A 9819-nucleotide genomic window follows, 5' to 3' on the forward strand; every position below is an offset into this window, starting at 1 on the left:
TTAGAGCATCCGAACTAGGATCAAACCAGCTAACATCAAAACACATCTAGGATACAATTATAATATTGTTCCCTAAAAACAACCAACAAACTTATTTCTACCACGAACTACGAAGCTCTGATTTTCTCATTGCACCATGAGAATACGTAGGCACAAGGTTTCGAAATCTTGGCGAGCACATTAATTGAAAACTTATTTTTCTCTTAATTGAAATTAATCGCAAGTAAGTTTTAGATAATAACACTCATATGTGCAAAGAACAATCAAAATGGTTCTGGTTGAGTACAACAGATGTGAGAGATGCTAATATCTTGCCCTTGCATAACCGACTTCCTTACCCTTTTCTCTTCCCTTTGGATTTTAATGATATTTTCTCTTTCTCTTATAATAAATAAAACTTAGTGGTGATCTGTTGTATTTCGAGCGTGCGATGTGCTCAGTTATTTTTTGTGGCGCGACAACAACCAATCAACATCATGAAACAATCAACTACATATGTGATTATGTATGAAAATATACTCCACAACTGACTCATTATGTATGTGGTACCATTCATAAACACTCAGGTTCATCTCGCTCTCGATCCCCGCCATAGGACTAGAGCACGCATTACCATCACCATAGGTAACGCTTCACCAGCCCCCACATGGAACCAGCTACTTGCTCCCGATCCCCTCCATAGGACCAGAGCACACCAAAATTCATTATCATCACCATAGGTAACACTTCATTAATTCTTCGTTAGAATTAGTTACTCGCTCCCGATCCACACCACCGGACCATAGCACACCAAAGCTGGACCGAAGCCCGTACGCCATGATGCATAACTCTCGACAATATGAACTACCACCAAATTTTTTACCAAAAGGATCATCATACACATCTCATCGTTTATGCACAACATCATTCATCATAAGCAACAATTAATCAATGTTACAACCTCAATAAACAACAACAAATAGCAACAATTCAACAAATGTAACTTCATAAGCATTCATTCATGTTCACCAAAACAACAACACATCATCGTATAAACATAACGATTCGTTAATCGATCATACAAGTTATCATAAACATCCTACAATAGATAAATTACTACAACTCTAACATTTCACCAAACACTATCATGAGGTAGCCCTGCACCTTAGTTTTCTAACATTTCAAACGGCATATTAGTTTGGTGTGGATACTCTTTTAGGTGGCTTAAGTGTCATATGAGGCACGGTTAGTATATTAATGTTTAACATTGATCTTATTAAAATTTGAATATAATACCTATTATAAAATAAGTTTTTACATGAGACACGCCTATATCAAGGTATATAACTATATAAATTTGGCTTTATGAAAATTGAAATTTTCACCACTTAACATTGTCGCATCGCGCGAAAAACCGGCGGGAGAAGAAGAACAACAGAGCCGCCACCGTGCGTTATTTATCCCAAAAGAGGGAAAGGAAACGCTCAGAGTAAACCTGGGAAAGAACATGGTCTCGCGACCAAAGAGAATGGGTTCGGGAGTCGGTTATGCGAAGGGAAGGTATTAGCACCCCTACGCATCCGTAGTACTCTACGGGATCCACGCACAAAAGGAAGGAAAATTGGTTGCTAAACACTGCTCAAACTCACACACACTGGCTGAAAAGAGACAAAAGAAACTGACTGAAACTGACTCGGCAGGATATCGCATCCTGGGCCTACTTAGTCTATCAGGCATAGACATCAGAGTCGAAGTAGTTCGGACTGGGGAAACGACACATGCTCGCTAGGATATCGCATCCTATGCATACGTATCTTCTCGGACGAGAGAAGAATCAGAGCATTCGTAGCTCGGCTGACACGCACACAAACAAACACAGGCAAAGGCAAACGTGGAGCCCGACTGCCAATCACTGGACTTATGTCAGCATCCGAACCTAAACACACGCAAAGAGGCAAACGTGGAGCCCAAATGCCAATCACTGGACTTACATTGACATCCGAACCTAAACAACGCAACAGATAGATAGGGAGTCTGGGACTCAGCCTACAACTGTCAACACAAACAAACAGACAGACAGCAAATGCTAAGGAGTCAGGGACTTGAGCCTAGCAAAGGTCAGACAACACACACAAAAGAAAGAAAAGGCGCCCGGAGAGATCAGCTCAATCTCCTGCCTACATACTTCATCTGGTATGAAGATCAGGGCGATGTAGTTCCCCTACGCAGGGATACAGGACTAGCCTAACCAGATAACAGAGGGAGACACAACTCTAGGGAGACTACGACTCGAGCCTAGATGTTGTCATGCAAAATCAACCCTAAGTTAAGGTTTCTAGCTAAATGGCACAAGGGCCAACCTATCCTAAGCATGGCTCACACAGGAAGCAAGCCACACACACTTAACTTGCACAGGAAGCAAGCCAAGCAAAACCTAACTTGCACAGGAAGCAAGTCTAAACTAATCCTAACTTGCACAGGAAGCAAGTCAAACAATCCTATCTTGCACAGGAAGCAAGTCAAACAATCCTACAAGCACATATAGCACACGCTATACACAAACAAGCGGCTCAAACAAGGGTTAGGTTTTAGTCAAGGGGTCATATCAACCTCGACAAACAAACCTCTGGAATGGGGTGAATGTGCTCTTAACCTTGCCATTGAGGGGCTAAGGTGAAGCAGATGAAAGGTGGGTGAAGATAAGACTTCACAGCTCTTATCCCTGGCCTGGGAGAGCTCAAGACAAGAATGTGTGGGTTCAGAAAGTGGGAACCCTTCTACACATTTAAAACTGACTCAACTGTACAATTGTACAAGATCTTGGGTTTGTATCTGCAATGCATCAACACAGTGGTGTGAGCAAAAGCAGATGACACACTGAATAGTGGGGGATAGATTGCATATCCCTACCTTCCACCAATTGCCTCTTCACTTAGGAGGACTTTGACTCTATGCAAGGACAAAGTTAAACATCCACAAACATTGCCTCTTAAGGAGGACTTCAGACAGTTGCCTGGCCAAGTAACAGGCCAGGTCTTCCAGACTACATGAAGTAAAAGAGACATACCTCAATGCAAATTGCTTATACAAGCAAAGCAAAGCAAAAAGTTCACAAGGAACTAAGCAACTAAAGCACCTGAAACAGTCAAGCAGATGTTAGTATGCAACTTCAAACAAAACAAACAGAAACAGACACCAACAGTCAATTAGAGGCACATGGATGTGCAAGGCACAAGGCTTAAGGCATGTGAGCCAAGCCACCTACAAAACACACAAGTTAGTCATGATATTTAAGCAAGCTCAGTCAAATGAATTGGTCTTAATGGCCATTTGATGGTCAACCTGAAAACACAAGCTCAAAGGTGAGTAACAGGACCACTAGGGCAAGCCTAGGGTCAAAAGAGATTAAGAAAGTCAAAACAGCAAGGGGTAAGTATCCAAAATCATGTTCAAACAATTAGGAAACAAAACCAATTGGGTTCACATTCATATCAATCATCATCATCATTTCATGAACCATTTAGGTCAAAGTATGGCAAACAGAAGCTCATAGGAGTCAACAGCAAGACTTAACTCAAAAGTCAACTCAAACATTTCCAAAAATCACCAAATAAATCATGGTCAATCACAATCCATAGCATGGTAAGCATGTCAAATTTCATCTCATTTGGACAAGTGGAAGGCAGTCAATGAAAATCAGAAAGTCAAAGCAATTTTGAACATGCTCAAAGAAGCCAACCAAACATGTATCAACTTAGAAAATTCATAAATCAGAGATGGCATATGATAAATGAATGGGATCAAAACCATGGCAAAGATGAGGATGTCTAGTTATCTCATGTAAAATTTCATGTCCATCCAATAAAGTATGAGAATTTCACAAATGAAATGGGAACAAGTGTCACACAAGGTCAACATATGACTAACCAGGGGAGAAAATCTCAAACAATTAGGAAAATGCCTCAAATAATTCCAAGAAAATTCACATGTAAACTAGACATACACGAGTAGGTTCATGCAAAAAATCAGATCAATTGGAGGTCAAGAAGCATGGATACAAAAATCAGCAAGTTGGACATCAATGGTGTGACACAAATTGTCACACCCTAATTCAAAAAATCATAACTCTCAAACCACATAAGATAAATTCACAAACTCTACACCAAAATCACCATGAATGTGTCTAGTTTAAGCACAAAAAATTTGGGAGCCATTGGATACATTCTCATCATTTCACAAATGTTTTGGCAAAGTGTACAAGAATTGGTCACATGTCACAAACCCTAGCACCAATTAGAAACCAATCATCCAAAAATTCTGGAAAAAATGTGATAAAAAACTAGAGATGGAGATGAACGCCACACAAAAATTCCCATGAAATTTGGATTTGAAATAAATAAATTATGATTTTTGCAAGTTTGTGGGACAAAGTGAAATAATTATTGAAATGAATTTATTTAAATGAATTAAAGTGGATTAGGAATTAAAAAGAGAAAAAAACACAGCCACCCATTAATCCTAGGTGGCGGTTGGCTTTGCTGAAAAAACAAAACTCAGCGCTCCTTTTTAATATATGTTTCATAGAAGGCGCTAAATAAATGAATTGGCATTGCGCCCCAGTGGTAAAACACTTGGTATTTGAAGCAAAGGTCTGGGGTTTGAATCCCCCTCGCCCCAGATCTTTTGGCAAACGCGAAAACAAAAGGCAAAGCATGTAAATGTTTGCTACAGTAAAAGGTTGCGAAAACAAAAGGCAAAGCATGTAAATGTTTGCTACAGTAAAAGAAATGCCCAGTATTCATAACAGAAAAACATTTACAGTATTCATGTTAAAAAGAAAATGTTCATCACTACAAACCCAGGTCAAATTTTTTTTTTAAATTCAAAAAACAAATATACCAATGTGTGCATCTCATCATGTACATTAATAATCCCACAACCATTAACATTGATTCAAGCTATTAAGAGAAAAATAAGCAAAAGCATATTCACACATCAAACTTTAACATGGCATAACTTTCAAAATAGCCAACCATTTTTAGTGGTTCAAGTTCCAAAACGACCAGCACAAAGAGCTCTACACAAAGCAATGCATGATTTAGAAAAAAGAGTGACTCGAGTTCTTACCAAAATTGAAGGACAGTCGTGGTACAGATGTTGTTTGGTGTATTTGCTTAAAACAGATGCTCAACAAACTTCCACAAGGTGAATGGTGAAGGAAGCTTGGCTTGAGATAGCTTGAAATGGCTCTAAATAGTTTCTGCCATTAATGAAGCTCTTCCAAAACAGTCCATGAACATGGCTTTACAGCTGCAAAATGATGGTTGAAACAGGTCCACAATGTTGTATGGATGTTGTTTTAGGCAAGGTAATGTTCAGTTCTTTGGAGTTTTTGACAGATTTTACAAAATGAGCAATGAGCCAAATGAGAGAGAGAGATTTTTTTTTCTGTTAGAATGTGGCTGCTATTAGTGTGTAACATGACAGAAAAATGATGAAAAACCTGCTATGTTGTGGTACAAAGGATGGTCCATGGATATGTGGGATATGGTGGTTGCAAATTGTACTTTTCTTCCCATTTTCAAGCAACTAGGCATGGCTATGTGATGGGTGTAAGTACTTGCACGAAAATGACTTGTAACATGACCAAAATATGATTTCTAAACATGTTTGAATGGCCAAATGGTAAAAAAAAAGATTATATCAAAAAGTCAACCCTTGGTCAAACTTGAATTTAAATGAGACAAGTCAAAAAATGCCATTTTGATTGGTGAAGTTTTGGCTCATGAAATTTATATTTTGGAAAGAGGGGATCAAATGTGACTTGTAGGAAAAAACCCACCAAAATTGGCCAAACGGTTTGAGAGATATGGTCTTCTGAAGTTCAAGATTTTCTGAAATCGATTCGATCATAACTTGCCAACCACACATGGGAATTGAGAGTTCTAGGACTTTTTGGAAATGGGAGAACAAGATCTTCAACTTTCATGTTGGGCAAAAATTCATTTGAGGCTTGTATCAAAATGTAGGTTTGAGGATCAAGACTTTCCATTTATGGTAGGTTTCAGTTACAGGCCCAGTTTCCATTTTGGGAAATTTTTGATCTGGCTCCAAATTCTTCCATGATGGTGTTTGACATGATATATGATGACTATTTGGACATGAATAAGATCTCACAAACCATTTCCTTTCATCAAATCACTGATTAAATAGGCAGTTGACCAACAGTTGACTTTTAGGGTTTCTGACTGATTGTGCATTGACTGATGATTTCCAAACCCTAATTCCTTGAGAACTTGACTTCAAATGATGTCCCAAGTTGTATGAACTCTTGATTATTGATCATGGTGCCCAAATTCCACAAGAATGGCCACCATCCACTGCCTTGACTGACAGTTGACTTTTTTAGGGTTTTTGACTGTCTGTGTATGAACTGATGATCTCCAAGTCTTCAACCCTTGACCAAAATACTTCAAATAGACCTCCAAGCCATGTGAACTTGTTGGACAAACCCCAAGGCCTTGGCTCCCTTGAGAATTGGGCTTGCTTGCTTGACTGACTGATCTCCTGATCAGTTTGACCCAATTCCTTGATTGGCTTGCACTTGAGGCAAAAGAGGCAATGCAATGCTATGCAATGGACCATGATATGCTATGACCTAATATGAAAATGTATGTACAATGATGGGTGCAAATTTGAGGTGCTACAGCTGCCCCTATTCAATCAGCTGGGAACCCGAATGGATGAGAGCAACAGCTGTCAGACTTTCAGGGTAAACAGGGATTGAATACCAAGAACCGTAGAATTTGCACAATGCAGGGATCCACCAATGGAAACGTCCACTGGGATTTGATATTTATTGCTGGGTATATTTTTTTGGTTTTTTTTTTCAAGGGCACAGCCACATCCAGACATCGCAATGACGATGAATGGGAAAAGAAATCACAACTAGATGCCAACGGACAACTAGGAAAAACTCGACGTTTACCAAGACCAACGGAGAGGTAACCAGACATTAATGAATGAATGGCAGGGATACAACCATACGTCAACGGACGAAATGGGAAAAACTCAACGTTTACCAAGACCAACGGAGAGGTAAATCCACATGGGGATAGGTACAACTAGACGTCATAGGATGACTAGGAAAAACTCGACGTTTATCGACACCAACGGAGAGGAGGAAACCCTACTGGGGAGAGTGAACACAACCAAATCATCAACGGATGATTGGGAAAAACTCGACGTTTATCGACACCAACGGAGAGGAGGATACTTCACTTGGGAAGGAGGACACAACCAAATCATCAACGGATGATCGGGAAAAACTCGACGTTTATCGACACCAACGGAGAGGAGAATACTTCACTTGGGAAGGAGGACACAACCAAATCATCAACGGATGATCGGGAAAAACTCGACGTTTATCGACACCAACGGAGAGGAGAATACTTCACTTGGGAAGGAGGACACAACCAAATCATCAACGGATGATCGGGAAAAACTCGACGTTTACCAAGACCAACGGAGAGGTAAATCCACGTGGGGACAGGTACAACTAGACATCATCGGATGACTAGGAAAAACTCGACGTTTATCGACACCAACGGAGAGGAGGAAACTCTACTGGGGAGAGTGAACACAACCAAATCATCAACGGATGATTGGGAAAAACTCGACGTTTATCGACACCAACGGAGAGGAGAATACTTCTTCGGTCTGAATACCGGAAAATTGGCCTTGTGCCATGAGTACATCGACCTGATCGTCGGAAACTCCTTCGGTCTGAATACCGGAAAATTGGCCTTGTGCCATGAGTACATCGACCTGATCGTCGGAAACTCCTTCGGTCTGAATACCGGAAAATTGGCCTTGTGCCATGAGTACATCGACCTGATCGTCGGAAACTCCTTCGGTCTGAATACCGGAAAATTGGCCTTGTGCCATGAGTACATCGACCTGATCGTCGGAAACTCCTTCGGTCTGAATACCGGAAAATTGGCCTTGTGCCATGAGTACATCGACCTGATCGTCGGAAACTCCTTCGGTCTGAATACCGGAAAATCATAAGTACATATTATCTATAGCCGTCAAAACGTAGATAATACACTCGCATGGAAGATTATCCATAACCGGGTTGTAGGTTGTTAAATGAATAATCGACCGAAAAGAAAGGCATCTGGGTACCAGACTAGGTATGCAAAAGATGACCAATCAACAGGGGATAAAGCTGCTAACTCGGAGCAAGTATCCAAAAGGAAGGGGAAGACCCAATGGGGACAATACTGCTTGATCAAGGCAAGTATCCAGAGGGGAAAGAATATCAATATCACAAACCGGATACTGATAACTGCAAAGAGGGGATTACATCTACCGGTTAGTAGGTAGAAAACCACGGAAAAGTAACCAGTCGTCGATAGGATGAGCACAAAGGGTTAACTCCAATCAAGGGGATGAGAGTGGGATTTTACAACCACCAGCTAGTGGGCAGACAACCACAAAGATAGGACTTACAACTACCGGTTTGGTGGTAGAGGCCAGACAAATTCCGCTGAGGATAAGATGAATGAGTGTCGGTTAGTGAGCGACTATTCATTTATGCCCCCGGGAAGTACAGGAGACAGCCAACTGGAAGCCAATTTAGAATCGATTCAAAAAGGCAGACTGAAACAAGACTCATCCTAATGAGGAAAGAACTCAATAGGGAAAACCCATCCCATTAGGGAGGGAACGGAAGCAACCGTCATCCACGAGGATGTATCTCAGTGGGGAAATGGCAGGAAAAGATTGACACTTTCTGCTTAAGGGGTAGACTCTACATGGAGAGATCAGACACACCCATATCTGCTTAAGGAAAAAGACCCAAGCCGGCAAGACGCTAACAATTGGGAGTAACACTGATGGGGATACCCACTCGACCGAGGAATCACTTGTTGGGAAAACACCAACCTCTCAACCATGCTGATGAACCCGATTCTGAAGCCGATCCAATGGCGCAATGCTAAACTCTTTCCAACAACCCAACCTCGGCTGGTCGCCACGGCCTAGGGCTAATGAATATGCTGGCTATGTTGATGCATGAGTTTTTTTTGTTTTACACAATGCCCCATGATCATGGAAATGCTATGCACTAATGATGCGATATGCTATGCTTATCTAAATGCTGAATGCATAAACACACGTCTCCTTCAGAGACAACACCGGGGAACTCTGGGAACTGTGCTGGGGATCCTATAACCAAGTCAACTTCCATTCTGCATGGGGAAAGACAAACCTTGCTGGGGAAAAACCATCAACACAACCTCCACTGTGAAGACAACTTCAGACTTGGAAAACAGTCACAACTCCGCCGGGGATACAGATATCAGTCTATTACAGAAACCCGTCCAATCCACTGGTAGGATGAACTCTGCTGGAGAAATAAATGCTACTTCATTAGGGACGACCCAACCAATCCATATGTAGGAGAATCACTGCTGGAGATGTATTTCATGAGACCCGCTCCACTCGGGGAACTTGCTGAGGAAAACCACACCATTCTGCTGAGGAGAACAATCCTAGTGGAGAGAACAACCATAGTGGTGAGAGTAACAACTCTGTCGAGGATGATAGCACGTCATATCATACTGGAGATGAATTCCCACAAACCTGCTTGGGATAAGCACTCACGGCCACACTGGAGATGATAGCATCACAAAACCAATTGTTGGGGAACACACCAACAGTCTACTGATAAACTCCACTGGGGTGCTCCCGGGGAAAATAACTGCCAGGCGCTCAGCGGGGATTCTCAACTGGGGAAATCTGCAATCACAGGACTGCTGGGGAGAAGCAATCCTT

The sequence above is a fragment of the Lathyrus oleraceus genome, chromosome 2 (genome assembly GCF_024323335.1).
Source record: "Lathyrus oleraceus cultivar Zhongwan6 chromosome 2, CAAS_Psat_ZW6_1.0, whole genome shotgun sequence".
NCBI classification, from domain to species: Eukaryota; Viridiplantae; Streptophyta; class Magnoliopsida; order Fabales; family Fabaceae; genus Lathyrus; species Lathyrus oleraceus.